The 14,989-nt window shown below is 43.4% G+C and overlaps 1 protein-coding gene across 1 annotated transcript in view; it reads right to left on the minus strand.

Moving 5' to 3' along the window:
- Positions 1 to 11,702: 11,702 nt before the first annotated feature.
- The window catches only part of adgrg6 (adhesion G protein-coupled receptor G6), a 169,927-nt gene continuing 166,640 nt past the window's right edge, over positions 11,703 to 14,989 (minus strand). The window contains exon 28 of the mRNA XM_059985536.1: positions 11,703 to 12,078. The gene's annotated coding sequence lies outside the window, so the exon portion shown is untranslated. The remainder of the gene's footprint in view (positions 12,079 to 14,989) is intronic.

Genomic DNA, 14,989 nt, shown 5'->3' on the forward strand with positions numbered 1-14,989 from the left:
AGTTACTTCAAGTGTTGGCATGTGGCCAAGAGGTTAAGGCGTTGGTCTAGTGATCTGAAGGTCGCTAGTTCGAGCCTCAGCTAAGTCAACGTGTTGTGTCCTTGAGTGAGCCACTTAACCACACATTGTTCTGCGATGACACCAGTGCCAAGCTGTATCAGCCCTTACCCGTGGAGAGGGGAGACTTGCAGCATGGGCAACTGCCGGTCTCCCATGCAACCCTGCCCAGGCCTGTGCCCTGGAAACTTTTGCGCTCATGCGCAAATCCATGGTCTCTCAAGGCTAATGGATGCCTATTAAAAGTTACTTCAAGGAGTCACAGCCTCAAAATAAGGATTTGGATATTTCAGTCGGAGTTGAGCAAAAATATCTTCATCCAAAGGGTTAACCCTGGCTTGACCCTACAAGAGATATTCCCTCTGTCCCACCCACTCTCTGCAACTTAGATATTTGTAGTATTTTATCATTTATTTATTTTACTATACCTCTGGAGCAGAGTAGACCTTTTCAGCCATTTGATCCACGATGTCCCAGTAACTCTGACTTAACTCAGACCTACTCACAGGACAGTTTACAATGATCACTGAACCTACCCAGTAGGTCTTTGGGCTGTGGGAGGAAACTGGAGCACCTGGGAAGAAACCCACAGGGAGAGTGTATAGAGACTTCTCACAGAATTGTCACCCGTACCAAGATGCAGTGAAAAGCTTGCCTGACATGCTGCTCATACAGATCAAAACATTTCACACTGAAAACATCATAACAGATGAAGAATGCAGAATGAAGTGTAGCAGTTGCAAAGAGCAGAGCAGGGAGACAATAAGGTGCAAGATCATAACGAGGTTGACTGTGAGGTAAAGGGGCTATATTTTCATATTGGGGAACTATTTAGTCAACCATGATCAACTGATTAGATATTTGCATTAACAAGCAGGAGTACCTAACAGCCACTGAGTGTATAGTTATGCAGCAGCACATCTAGTTACAATAAAGCACAGTATAATCACAAGGGCACCATGGTGGCATAGTGGTTAGCAGGAGGCTTTTACAGCTTGGGCATCAGAGTTCAGAGTTCAATTCTGAGACAGTCTGTAAGGAGATTGTGCATTCTTCCTGTGAGCATGTGTGTTTCCTCCAACTGCACAGGTTTCCTCCCACAGTCCAAAGACGTACCAGTTGGTAGGATAATTGGTCATTGCAAATTGTCCCATGATTAGGCTGGGATTAAATCGGGGATTGCTGGGCAGTGCGTCTCAGAGATCTGGAAGTGCCTATTCCATGCTGTATCTCAATAAATAAATGCACTTATACCATATAGCGCTAGATGTCACCATATATTACCCAGAGATTCATTTTCTTACGGGCATTTACAGTGGAACAGAGAAATGGAATAGAATCAGTGAAAATCTACACACATAGGACAAAAAGCCAATGAGCAGAAGAAGACAACCTGTGCAAATACAAAAAATAGTAATAATAATAAACATTTGAAGAAATAATACTGAAAAAATTAGTCCATTGTTTGTGGAATCAGTCCAGTGCTGAAGTGAGTGAAGTTATCCTCACTAGTTCAGGAGCCTGATGAGCTGCATGTCTTCAGAATGAGAAAGGAGTCCCACGTGATCACAAGGAGAATGTACAACCTCCTTACAGACCCAGCAGAAATCAAACCCCGATCTGCAGCTGACACTGAACCAACTGCAATGCTACCGTGCTGCGCTAGGGAGTAGTTAATGCATGGACCTGCGCACCTTTGGGATGTGGGAGGAAATCAGGGCCGCCGGCTCACAGGGAAAATGTGCGCACTCCACATGGACTACGCCCGAGGTCGGGTTCCAGCCGGGGTCGCACGCTTTGTGAAAGAGTTGCTCCACTGTGCCACTCCGGTATTCAAGGTCCCAGCAACAGTGACAGCACAGGCCACACGTAACATATAATCGGGGATAAAAACTACACTAGCAACTTTTAGCTTTCATTAAAACAATTTCCTGGATTTTTCAAGCAAGTATTCGGATAGTTGTATTGAGAAAAAAATGCCCATTTCAGATGGGTAAATTCCATAATGTTTTCAGTCATCGTCATAAAGAACAACAGCACAGAAACAGGCCCTTGGGTCCATAGTCCATGCCAATCCATTAATCTGCCTAGTCCCATCAAACTGCACTGGACCGTAACCCTCCAGACCCCTCCCATCCATGTAATTATCCAAACTTCTCTTAAATTTTGAAATCAAACCTGAATTCACCTCTTCCGCTGGCAGCTCGTTCCACACACTCACCACCCTCTCAGTGAACAAGTTCACCCTGACAGTCCCCTTAAACCAGGGGTCGGCAACCTGCGGCTCCCGAGCCATTTGTGGCTCTTTCACCTCTGTGCTGCGGCTCCCTGTGGCTTTGGGAAATAATTGGTCAGTATTTAATTAAAATGTATTTTATGTTAGTTTGTTAGCTTTTGAAATGTAATTCTAAATTTGAAGATTATGGTGATCTTGTACGATCTAAGTGTGGCGACACATTTCCTCACAATTAGCCAGCATTCCGGCTAAGGGAGATAGCCTACGCGGGTTTGTGAGTACGCGTCTTTTGCAGCATCTGCGTCCATGGGGGCTGGGTTGAGGTAGGCTTAAAAGCAAGGCTGTTTAGTTCGAATAAAGTTACCTTTGACTGCAGTCTTTATTTTAGCGCTGCGTGTAGCGCTACACCGCTACAACGTGTTTTTTATCGCTATTAATATACATCACCACTGCCAATGCCTGACACCCGCCAATGCGCGCTTTCTTTTAATTCTTCGATCCAAGGTAGGCTACCTATGTAGTAACCTTCAACCCAACGTCTTTTTTTCGGAGTTCAAAATGTTTTTGTTGCATGCAGAAATGTAATTTCGTTTTCTCTGCAGGAGTTCATCAATTTCAAAAATGCAACACATTATAGTTTGTTTATACATAGCATAAAGGCAAAAAAAACCCGTTGTATGCAGTGTTATTTCATTTTGTGGCTCCCAGTGTTTTCTTTTCTGTGGGAAATGGGTCCATATTGGCTCTTTTAGTGGTAAACGTTGCCGACCCCTGCCTTAAACATTTCACCTTTCACATTTAACCCATGATTTTTAGTTTTCATCTCACCCATACTCAGTGGAAAAAGCCTGCTTGCATTTACCCTATCTATATCCCTCATAATTTTGTATAATTCTATTGAATCTCCACTCATTTTCCCACATTCTGGGGAATCAAATCCAAACCTATTCCGCCTTTTCCTATAACTCAAGTCCTCAAGTCCCGGCAACATCCTTTTAAAATTCCTCTGCACTCATTCAATCTTATTGATATCCTTTTTGTAGGTAAGTGACCAGATATGCACACAATACTCCAAATTTACATCCCAACTCCTGTACTCAGTACTTTGAGCACTGACATGCCACAAGCTCTCTTTATGACCCCATCTACTTGTGACACCGCTTTTTAGGAATAATGGACCTATATTCCCAAATCCTTCTGTTCCACTGCAATAAGCTTTAAACTCTAATTGCTTTAAGCTTTCTTTCCTTCAGATTAATTGCGAGCCTTTTGTGAATTTTACATTAATGCAAATGCTTTCCAGCTTGAGTCTAATATATCTCTGCCTGAATTTATGAAGGTATTTGATATAGTGAATGCAGCAAGGAAAATTAACTTGAAACAATACATCTGAGTGGGCTGAGAAAGCAGGAGTGAAGCCGTGTGTCCGGAGTGCGTGGAGTAAGTTAGCAGGAATATGGCTTTGCACGGGAGGTGATTAACAGCTGCGAATGGTTTGCAGATCAAGTTGCTAACACACACACACACACACACACACACACACACACACACACACACACACACACACACACACACACACACACACACACACACACACACAAGTTCAAGAAACACCCAAGAATGGCATAGGAGATGGTTCTCTCTGGAGCCTCAGAGAAGGAAGGGCGACTTAATCTACAAAATTATGAGAGGTTTAAATGGGGTAGACTGTCACAATTCAGGACTCCACAGCTCATGTTCTCAATATTATTTATTACTTACTTATTAATAATATCATTATTTGTATTTGGATTGTCTGTCTTCTCATGCACATTGGTTATTTGTCTATCTTTGTTGGTTCATATTTTATAGTCACACTGCCCAACGACCCCGAAACAATAACCAATTAACTGACCAACTGGTGCATCTTTGGACTGTGGGAGGAAACCCGAGCACCCAGAGGAAACCCAGACATTCCACAGGAAAAACGTACAAACTCCTTACAGGCAGCAGCTGGAATTGAACCCGGGTCACCTATGGCATTGTGCTAACCACTATGCTACTGCGCCACCCTGATTTTTCATTGATTCTACGGTGCTCCTTTGTATCCACTGCGAATGCCCACAAGAAAATGAATCTCAGGATAGTGTATGCCGAAATATATGTAGTTTGATCATGAACTTACTTTGATCGTTGGATCTTTTTATCAAGATAGAAATGCCCAAGTATTAGTGATTATTCTTTTCATTTCATTATGTACTCGCAGGGCAAGGGATATGCGGTTAGAATCTTTTAATACAATAAACAGTCTTGTATATCATTTGTACAGGGAAGTTGCCGAGACTTGTGGCCTTGAGTTATCAGGAAAGGTTGAATATGTTAAGGGTTTATTCTCTGGAGCATAGGAGAATGAGGGGAGATTTGATGGAGGTGTACACAGATATTAGAACTATAGATAGGGTAAATGCAAGCTGGATTTTTCCACCAAGGTTGTGTGAGACTGAAACAAGAGGTCATCATCTCAGTACATAATCTCCAGTTCTAGTCTACGAACATACTGAGTGTGTAGTGTGGTTTTCTGCTGCTGTATTTACATTCAGAGACTCTTCTGCACGCCACTGTTATTTGAATTACTGTTGCCTTCCTGTTGGCCGTTCCTCTCTGATCTCTCTCATTAACAAGCCATTTCCACCCATGGAACTGCCTCTCACAGGCTGTTTATATTTTTTGTTTTGCACACCATTCTATGTAAACTTTAAAGACTTTTGTCTGTGAAAATCCCAGGAGATCAGTAGTTTCTGAGATATTCAAATCACTCTCTCTGGCACCAACAATCAATCCATGGTCAAAATCACTTAGATCACTTTGCTAAGGTAAACATTGCTTCGATAGAAAATTACACATTAAGAGAACTTATTGGACTGGGGGCTTGAGTTATAAAGAGAGACTGGGACTGTTTTTACAGGAGTGAAGAAGGTTGAGGATTACTGAAGGTTATATAGTCATGAAGGGCTTGTGGATATGATGAATAGCCACAATCATTTACTCAGTGTAGGGCAGTAAGGGAGTCTAAAACTCTTCCTCTGTTTGAGAGAGTGTAATGATGTTGCCAGGGCTTGAGGACCTGACATAAAATTAATTTGAATAGTTTAGGACTTTGGGAATTCTTTGCCACTGAAGACAGTGGGGGCCAAGTCACTGGGTTTATTTAGACTGAGGTTGATTGGTTCTTGATTAGTCAGGAGTGGTCAAAGGTTACAAGTAGAAGGCAGGAGAATGGGACTGAGAGGATTAATAAATCAGATATGATGGAACAACAGAGAGGATTCAATGCACCAAATGGCATAATTTAGCTCCTATATCTTAAGGGCTTATGGTCTTTATTCCCTGGTGTGCAAGGGAATGAGGGAAGATCATATAGAGGTATACAAAGTTACGAAGAGTGTAAATAGAATGAATGCAAGCAGATCTTCTCATCTTAGGTTGGGAGGGACTAGAATTAGAGGTTTACTGTAATAGGTGATCTAGGCAAAGGGGAGCTGAGGGGGAATTTTGTCATTCAGAGGGTGGTTCATGTGTGGAACATGTGTGGCAGGCACTGGACTCTGCTGTTATCTATCATTTTCCATGAAGCACTGGGGGAGTTCAGCCTTATTAGGGAGGAGAATTGATAACTCTCTGCTGGATAAGAGCTAAATTACTTCCATTCCCAAAACATCATTTGTATAGTTTCTTGGAATAAAATCACTGTTTATATCCATAAATTACCCACCCAACAGACATTTTGATTTGAGGGCTCGGAGGAAGTTAATATAAAATAAAACATTCTTGGCAATGAAATTGATTTGTTGTTGGGAATTGACTGAACTGAGGTCATCGAGGTTGAGCAGCAGCTTCTTGGATAATTACTTGATATATATGTTGTTCCTAAATGCATGAGGATGAGAGGTGAGTTGATAGAAGAGTACAAGATGATAAGGGGCATAGATTGAGTGGACGGCCACAGACTTTTCCCAGGGTGGAAATGGCTGATATGTAATTTTAAGGTGATTGGAGGAAAGTATAAGGGGAAGATACTAGAAGTAGTTTTTTTTTACACAGAAGATTGTAGGTGCATGGAATGCATTGCATAGAGTGGTGGTAGATGCAGATACCCCACCATACAGGCCATGCCCTCTTCTCTCTGCTTCCAGGAGCCTCAGGTCACACACCACCAGTTTCAGGAAAGGTTATAACTCCTCAACATTTCAGCCCTCTGAACCAGCATAGATAACTTCACTCTCTTCAAGGTAATAGACACAAAATTCTGGAGGAACTCAGCAGGCCAGGCAGCATCTACGGAAAAGAGTAAACGGTCAACGCTTTGGGCCGAGACCCTTCACTCATCTCAACACTGATCGTTGAGCCCAGAACCAGTGGACTCACTTTCAAGGACTCTACAACTCATTCCTCAGTATTATTTATTTATTTATTATTTGTTTCATTTTGTATTTGCACAATTTGTCTTCTTTTGCACATCGGTTGTTTGTGTCTTTGTGTGTAGTTTTTCATTGATTCAATGGTACTTCTTTTACTTTCTCTGAATGCCTGTAAGAAAGTAAATCTCAGGGTCGCATTTATTGAGCTTACACACTTTATAATACATTTGCTGTGAACTTGGAACTGTGAGCTACATTTGGGATGTTCAAGAATATCTCAGATTGAGACATAGATGGTAGAAAGGATGGTTAAGGAGGAGGGAAGGTTTAGATCTTAGAGTAGGTCAAAAGGTGGGCATAGTATTGTGGGCTGAAGGGCCTGTGTTGTGCTGTAATATTGTATACTCCTTGTGTTAGAAATGCAGAACTGTGAAAAAGTCTTAGGCACCCTAGGATTTTTTTATATATAGCTTCCATGGAGTCCTGATTTCAACATCATCAAGGGCGTCTGAGACGGAAGCAAGCAAGACAGCAAAAGTCTACAGAAGAACTGTGGCAAGTTCTCCAAGATGCTTGGAACAATCTACCAGCTGATTTTCTTATAAAACTGCCATCACAGTGTACCTGAGAGAATCGATGCAGTTTTAAAGGAGAAGAGTGGTCACAACAAATATTGATTTGATTTAGTTTTTTTTTACTGTTTGCTGCTCTTTTCAGTAATTGTTTTTGATATTTAGAAACATTTCATTTCATTATTTCTGAAAGCATCTTCACTTTACAGAATTTTATATGTGACTAAGACTTCTGCACTGTATTGTATCAGATATGGATTAATATCTATATTAAATTGTCAGAATCAGCTCATAATTCCTTCCATCAAATCTGATCACTGAATGAGACTTCCGTTCTGCTGAGTGTCAGAGGTTGAGAATTGATATAATTGACATCTGCTAGATGATTGAAGGGATGAATGAGTAAAAGAGGTAGTTTTTCTAGATTTGAGATTGGAAGTGAATAAAGAGCGTTTGAACTGATTCCGATTCAGATTTATTGATCACACTTACATTAAAACATACAGTGAAGTGCATCATTTGTGTTAACAGCCATCGCAACCTAGGGATGTGCAGGGGGCAGCCTGCGAGTATCACCACGCGTTCTGGTGCTGACATAACATACCCACAATGCTCAGCAGGACAATATAGGACATAATAAGCAACAAAACAACAACAGCAAAACAAGCTCCCATTCCTCCCTCCCACACACAGACAGTTCGCAAGATGCTGCAGCGGATAGTGAGGTCAGCTGAGAAGATCATCGGGGTCTCTCTTCCCGCCATCACAGACATTTACACTACACGCTGCATCCGCAAAGGAAACGGCATTATGAAGGACCCCACGCACCCCTCATACAAACTCTTCTCCCTCCTGCCGTCTGGGAAAAGGCACCGAAGCATTCGGGCTCTCACGACCAGACTATGTAACAGTTTCTTCGCCCAAACCATCAGACTCCTCAATACCCGAAGCCTGGACTGAAACCTTGCCCTATTGTCCTGTTTATTATTTATTGTAATGCCTGCACTTTTTTGTGCACTTTATGCAGTCCTGGGTAGGTCTGTAGTCTAGTGTAGCTTTTACTATGTTGTTTTTTTATTACATAGTTCAGTCTAGTTTTTTGTACTGTGTCATGTAACACCATGGTCCTGACAAACGTTGTCTCATTTTTACTATGCACTGTACCAGCAGTTATGGTCGACATGACAATTAAAGTGACTTGACCTGAGTTACCCAACTCCAGGACAGGCCCCAGCCTCCAGTCTCCAGGTTTCAGACATCAGTTTTCGTCAATCGTACTTCTGATTGACCTGCAGACTCTAGGTTTCAGTACCGACCCCTAGACTGTTCGATCATGGAACTGGATGGTCTATTGGTGAAAGGAAGAGCATCAATTTCAGAAAATTCTAGAAGCATTCTGCAGGTCTGAGGAGAGAGAAATTGTATTTTCAGTCTGCGACTCATCAACAGAGCCAGGAAAGAGAGACATGAAAGTTTGAAGGTTTGGAGAGGGGGAATAGTGAAAAAGAGGGAATTATTGTGATAGGATAAGTTGAAACGCTTGTCAGAACAACACAAAACACAACAAGCAACAAAATAACAAGAGGTAATCAAACCCCGTTCCTCCATCCCGTCAACCCGTGCACATACACAGACCTCTAACTCCAGATAAGCTGTTTTGACCTCCAGCCTCCAGTGGACTTGTAAATTGGGCCTTCGACTCCTCCAGCAGACATGCAGAGATTCGTAGTCTCTGGGCTCTGGCCTTTGGGCCTCAAACTCTGGACTTCAGATCGACCTTTGGGATTCAGTCTGGGCTTCCTAGCGACCTTCACCATCACTGCCTATCGTCAGTGTCATCATTGCTGAGATGTGGATGTCCAGGAACTTTCAGCTGATGGGTATTGTGACTATAATCTAAATTACCAGAGAGACACTGAAGCTGGTGATATAGACAGAAGTCTTTATTCATCACACAAGTAAACATTCTTCGAGATACTCTTTCAGTAGAATCCAACAAACAGACAGTACATCGTATTCTTACACCCTTAAAGTCAAAGTACAACAGGAGATTCAATACGTTTCCTTCAATTTTTTTGTGTCTGACAAGCGGTTCCTTTGAGGTGCGTATTTACACTGGAAGAACGTAAGATAAAGGAGCAAAATTAGAGGATTTGCCCATCAAGTCTGCTCTGCCTTTTCACAGATCCACTACTCTCTGGCGACAAAAATTCTCCTCAGTTTCATTCTACAGATTGCCCCTCTATTCTGAGGCTGTGTCCTCTGGTCTTGGACTCCCCCATCAGAGAAAGCATGCCCTCTACATCCATTCTGTTGAGACCTCAGGTTTCAATGAGATCTGCCCTCATTCTTCTGAATTCCAGTGAGTATAGACCCCAGCGCATCTTTTTTTTTTGGATAAGAGGCCCAAAACTGCTCACAATCCTCAAAGTGTGGCCTCGTCAGTGCCTCACAAATCCTCAACACTGTAATTGATAAGACACCACTGAAGGTTCAAACGACTTCGCTGGAGAAAATAATTCACACAGGTCATCTAAAGAATTTTGAGGACAGAGAGCCAGATGCCCATATTGGTGTTGTGAGGGCTGATCTCTCTGTGTACAAATCTCTCAACTATTGATAGATCAGCTATCTGATGTGCTCAGTGATAGTATCAGTCTTGTCTGCAAGCTTCCTTGAACTTGTAGCACTAACTCAGCCAACTGCTGCCTGGCTTGATGCAGGCCAATTAACATAAAACATTTGGCTGATGAACAAGAGTGCCTCATTCTCACTTCCCTTTGCAAACTGCATCTTTTAGCAGCCACCCCCCTTCTGTGGGCGATCCTGAGCTCCACAGACCAGACTGGTGTCCCTTTAACTTCAATCTGATTACTGCTTGCAATTTACATCAAGAACTGAAAACTGGTTCTTGCTTGAGTTAATAGCTGATATATTCACATGATTCCATAACTCCTCAAAAGGTGTATAAGATTATGAGAGGCGTTGATCGTGTGAATAGTCAGAGGCTGTTTCCCAGGGCTGAAATGGCTAACACGAGAGGGCACACAGTTTTAAGGTATTTGGAAGTAGGTACAGAGGGGATGGCGGGGGTAAGTTTTTTACGCAGAGAGTGGTGAGTGCATGGAATGGGCTGCCGGCAACGGTGGAGGAGGTGGATACGATTGGGTCTTTTAAGAGACTCCTGGATAGGTACATGGAGCTTAGAAAAATAGAGGGCTATGGGTAACCCGAGATAATTTCTAAAGTAAGTACATGTTCAGCACAGCACTGTGGGCCAAAGGTTTTCTACGTTTCTATATTTCCAATTCTGAACAATGAGGACTGCAGAAACTTGAGTGGAAACTTTTTTAACATAGAAGATCATCGCAATGTGGAACAAAATGCTGAATGAAGCTATTGGGGCAGGTACAGTAACAAGACTATTCCATAGGTGCATGGATTAGAAAGACTTACAAAGTCATAGGTCAAACGCAGGCAAATGGGACATGCTGGGATGGACATCATGCTTGGGATGGGCCAATTGGGCATAAGGGGCAGGCTTCCATGTTGTAAGACTCCATGACTAAGGCTCCCAACTTCAGCCTTAACTCCAAAATCATACCTTCTGGGCTGAAAAGAATTTGTAGGTTAGAGGGAATCTGAGCTAGCAAACTCCCAGGGGACAGGATTGTCCCAATATTGTATCGAAATTGGAAATCCAACAATGGCCATCACAAAATTTACCAAAGCTTGCAGGGAATTCCAGCAGCAAGAAGTCAAATGTAGAGCGAAATGAGCATCATTTGTAAATAAAGCAAGTGCCCTTTCACCCATTGGTCATTGTAACTACAGGGTTCACAGGTGAGCAAGGGATGAGAGAAGGAGATAGATATATCAGTTAATGCTGATGGCTCTGTGATGGGAAGTGGGTAAATACCTAGATTATGTGAGGAAAGAGCTCAGCCCAGACAGAAAGATGCCCCTTTGGAACAGAGATGAGGAGGTGACTCTGTGGAATTCATCGCCACACCCAGTTGTGGAGGTCAAATCACTGGGTATATTTCCAGCAGAGGCTGATAGATTCTTGATTAATAAGGGCATCAAAGGCTTCAGGGAGTAGGCAAAATAATGGGGTTGAGAGGGATAATAAATCAGTTATGATCAAATGTGAGATCATGAAGAGAAGGAGAAAGGGTGGAGAGAGGGAGATGGAGAGGAGAGAGGAAGGGAGAAAGGGAGGGAGAAGGAGAGAGGAAGTGCAGAGAGAGAGAGAGAGAGTGAGAGAAGAGACACACACACATACATGCATGCAGTCATGCATATCCACAAACACGCACACACAGATGTGCAGACACACACACTCACATCAATTCATAAATGCGCATATACACACACTTGCATGGAGGAGCAAAAAGGAAAGTAAAGAATGATGTAAAGTGGAGGTACACATGGCTCAGCAAAGACCCCTGTCTGATTTCCTCTCTTCGGCTCCTGTCACAGTGGCGAAGCAAGTAGAGCCTGTTCGATCCTGACCACCAATACTGCCGGCGTGGAGATTGCACATTCTCCCTGTGGCTGCTTGGCTATCCCCAGGAGCTCGGGCTCCTGTGCAGATTGTTGGTTTAGGGATGATTGATAAGTTTGTGGCCTCAGGTAGAAGGAGTCAATTTTAGAAAACCTAGCACATTTATTTTTCACCCTCCCCTAGTGTTGCCACCATGTCCTCGTGGACCTCCTTGGGTGATAAGCCCTTGAGACCGAGGCAGCGGATGACTGCACATAGGCCGATGTTGTCCATTTTCTCAGACAGTGCTTACTTGCAATTTTCAATTATCTGGAACAGAAATACCACAAAAGTTATTAACTTCAAACTTTCTGCATAATCACTCAAATAGTTGAACTGCACATGCATGTAATGAGAGCTGTATAACTCATCTCCTTCTACCTTCGGCCATCAATCACCCCATGCTGTGGATACTTTCTGGAGGTCCAAGACGCCGACTTCTACAAAGAAGGGACCCGTATGCTCCACGACCGCTGGACTGTGTGTAAATGTAGGAGGGGACTATGTTGAAAAATAAATGTGCTGGGTTTTCTAAAATTGATTCCTGCTACCTTAGGCCACAAACTTATCAATCACCCCTTGTACACAGGTGGTGGGGGTGGGCGTGGGAGACGTGAGGTAAGCAGGGTGAAATAGGATTGGATTGGAGAATTTGTGTTAGTAGGTGATTCATGGTCCAGAGTGGAGTCCGTGGGTCTGAAGATGCATTTCCATGCTGTATGATGCTGGCACTCAATAAGACCCTCTGACAGAGAGGCCTTGGTGAATAACTGCAACATTTCTTTCTAATTTATTTGATAGCTGTGGGCACCAACCTCTGCTCTGAGCAGGGAAAGTTTGACATGGTCTGAACATTGCAGATGCGCTTTAATATCAACATTATATAAAGGAAAATTCCCGCTGCCTGGCCGCAAATGCTACTTGTGTGGGAGCCATGCAGCTCAGAGGGAACGGTGACACACACAAAGCGCTGGAGGAACTCGGCAGGCCAGGCAGCATCTATGGAAAAGGGTGCAGTCGACATTTCAATCCTGCCAAAGGGGTTCAGCCCAAAACGTCCACTGCCCTCTTTTCCATAGGTGCTGCCTGGCTGCAGAGTCACTCCAGCATTTTGCGTGTGTTGCTTGGAATTCCAGCATCTTCAGATTTTCTCTTGTTCTAGAGGAACAGTGATTGGTGTTGGTATTAGTGTTGTCACATGTGCCGAGAAACCTTTCTTGCATGCTTTTCATACAGATCAAATCATTACACAGTGTGTTGAGGTAGAACAAGGCATGACAACAACAATGCAGAATAAAGTGTAACAGCTGCAGAGGAAGTGCAGTGCAGGAAGACGATAAGATGCAAGATCGTAATGAGGTAGATTGGGAGGTCAGGAGTCCATCTTGTTGTTCAAGAGATCTGAATAGGAGTCTGGCAGCAGTGGGATAGTGGATGTCTTTCAGCTTGGTGGTATGAGTACCCATAAAGGGCAAGAAGTCTCTATAATGGCAAGTCAAAGCTGCTCAATGCATCACCAGCACCAGCCTACCCACTGGAAAAGGGCCAGTAACATCATGAAGGATCCCACTCGCCTTGCTCATGGACTGTTTGCCCAGGCTGCATAACATCCATGCCAGGACCACCAAACTCAAAGACAGTTACTTACCCCAAGCAGTAAGGCTGATCAACACCTCCACCCACTAACCCAATGCTACTTTATAATTATCTTTATTACTTATTCTTAATTTATCTTCATTATTTATCACTATTATGATTATTATTATTATCCTGTCAGTCACCATATGTACAGCCTAGTCTCATTTTATGGACACATAGCCAATCTACACATATATAAGTTATCTAATGTATTTATATTGATTGCTTTTTAATTATTATCGTGTTCTTTATCTTACATTTTTCTATGCTGTGTCAGATCTGGAGTAACGATTATTTCATTCTCATCTACACTTGTCTACTGGAAATGACATCAAACAGTCTTGAGTACAGGACAGGGTTAGGTCATTCAACCCAAGTGATCCATGTTGATCAAGATGCCGCTCCCAAGCTGGTCCTACTTGTCTGCTTCTGGCCCATAACCATTCCAAGCCACGTACCTGCCCAACTGTCTTAAATGTTGTTAATGTACCTGCATCAGACTACTTTCTCTGGGATTTCATCCCACACACATACCACCCTCAATGTAAAATATTTCCCCTTGAGCTCTCATCTCAAATCTCTGCCCTCTGGGTTTTGATTCCACAACCCTGTGGAAAAGACTAAGTTCATTCAACCTATATTGACTGTCTGGTTCCTATGAAATCTCTCCCAACACACATTAAATCCACACCCTCTCATTCTTGATTCAATCTGCCTATGTCCCCTGTGAATTTACACATTTCTATAAGGTCAGCTCTCAGTCTCCTATTCCCCAAGAAAACAATTCCTCGCTTGCCCACCCACCTCCTTTAATTCAGACATCCCACCACGACAGCACCCCGCCAAACCAGCCATCTCTACCACCAAGGAAAGCAACCACATGTTTATCTATGGCCTCATCAACCAAACTCGGGTTGGAGGAGGAGCACCTCATATTCCATCTGGGTAGCCCCCAATCTGATGGCATGAACGTCTCTCCTCCCCCATTGTTTTTCTATTCTCCTTCCCATCCCCATTCCGGTTCCACTTTCACCCCTTCTCTTCTCCCCTCACCTGCCTATCACCTCCCTCTGGTGGCCCTCCTCCTCCTCCTTTTCCCATAGTCCACTCTCTTCTCCTATCAAGTTCCTTCTTCTTCAGCCCTTTAGCCTTTTCGCCTATCACCTCCCAGTTTCTTACTTCATCCATCCTCCTCCACTCATCCACCTCTCCCCTCACCTGCTCATTTGTATTCCTTCCCCTCTCCCCTGACTTCCTTATTCTGGCTGCTGCCCCCTTCCTTTTCAGTCCTGCTGGGAGGTCTCAGCCTGAAACACCAACTGTTCACGCTTTTCCATAGGTGCTGCCCGACCTGCTGAGTTCCTCCAGCATTGTGTGTGTGTTGCTTTGGATTGCCAGCATCTGCAGATTTTCTCTTGTCTGTATTCTCATGAATATGATTGCTGACCCCTTTCAGCTGCTCTCCTGTGAGGGCGCCCAGACTCCGTGCTTGTGACAAAGATGGCTTAAATACACAGACTGATTGTACGTCCATACGAGCCGT

The sequence above is a fragment of the Hypanus sabinus genome, chromosome 12, assembly GCF_030144855.1.
Source record: "Hypanus sabinus isolate sHypSab1 chromosome 12, sHypSab1.hap1, whole genome shotgun sequence".
NCBI classification, from domain to species: Eukaryota; Metazoa; Chordata; class Chondrichthyes; order Myliobatiformes; family Dasyatidae; genus Hypanus; species Hypanus sabinus.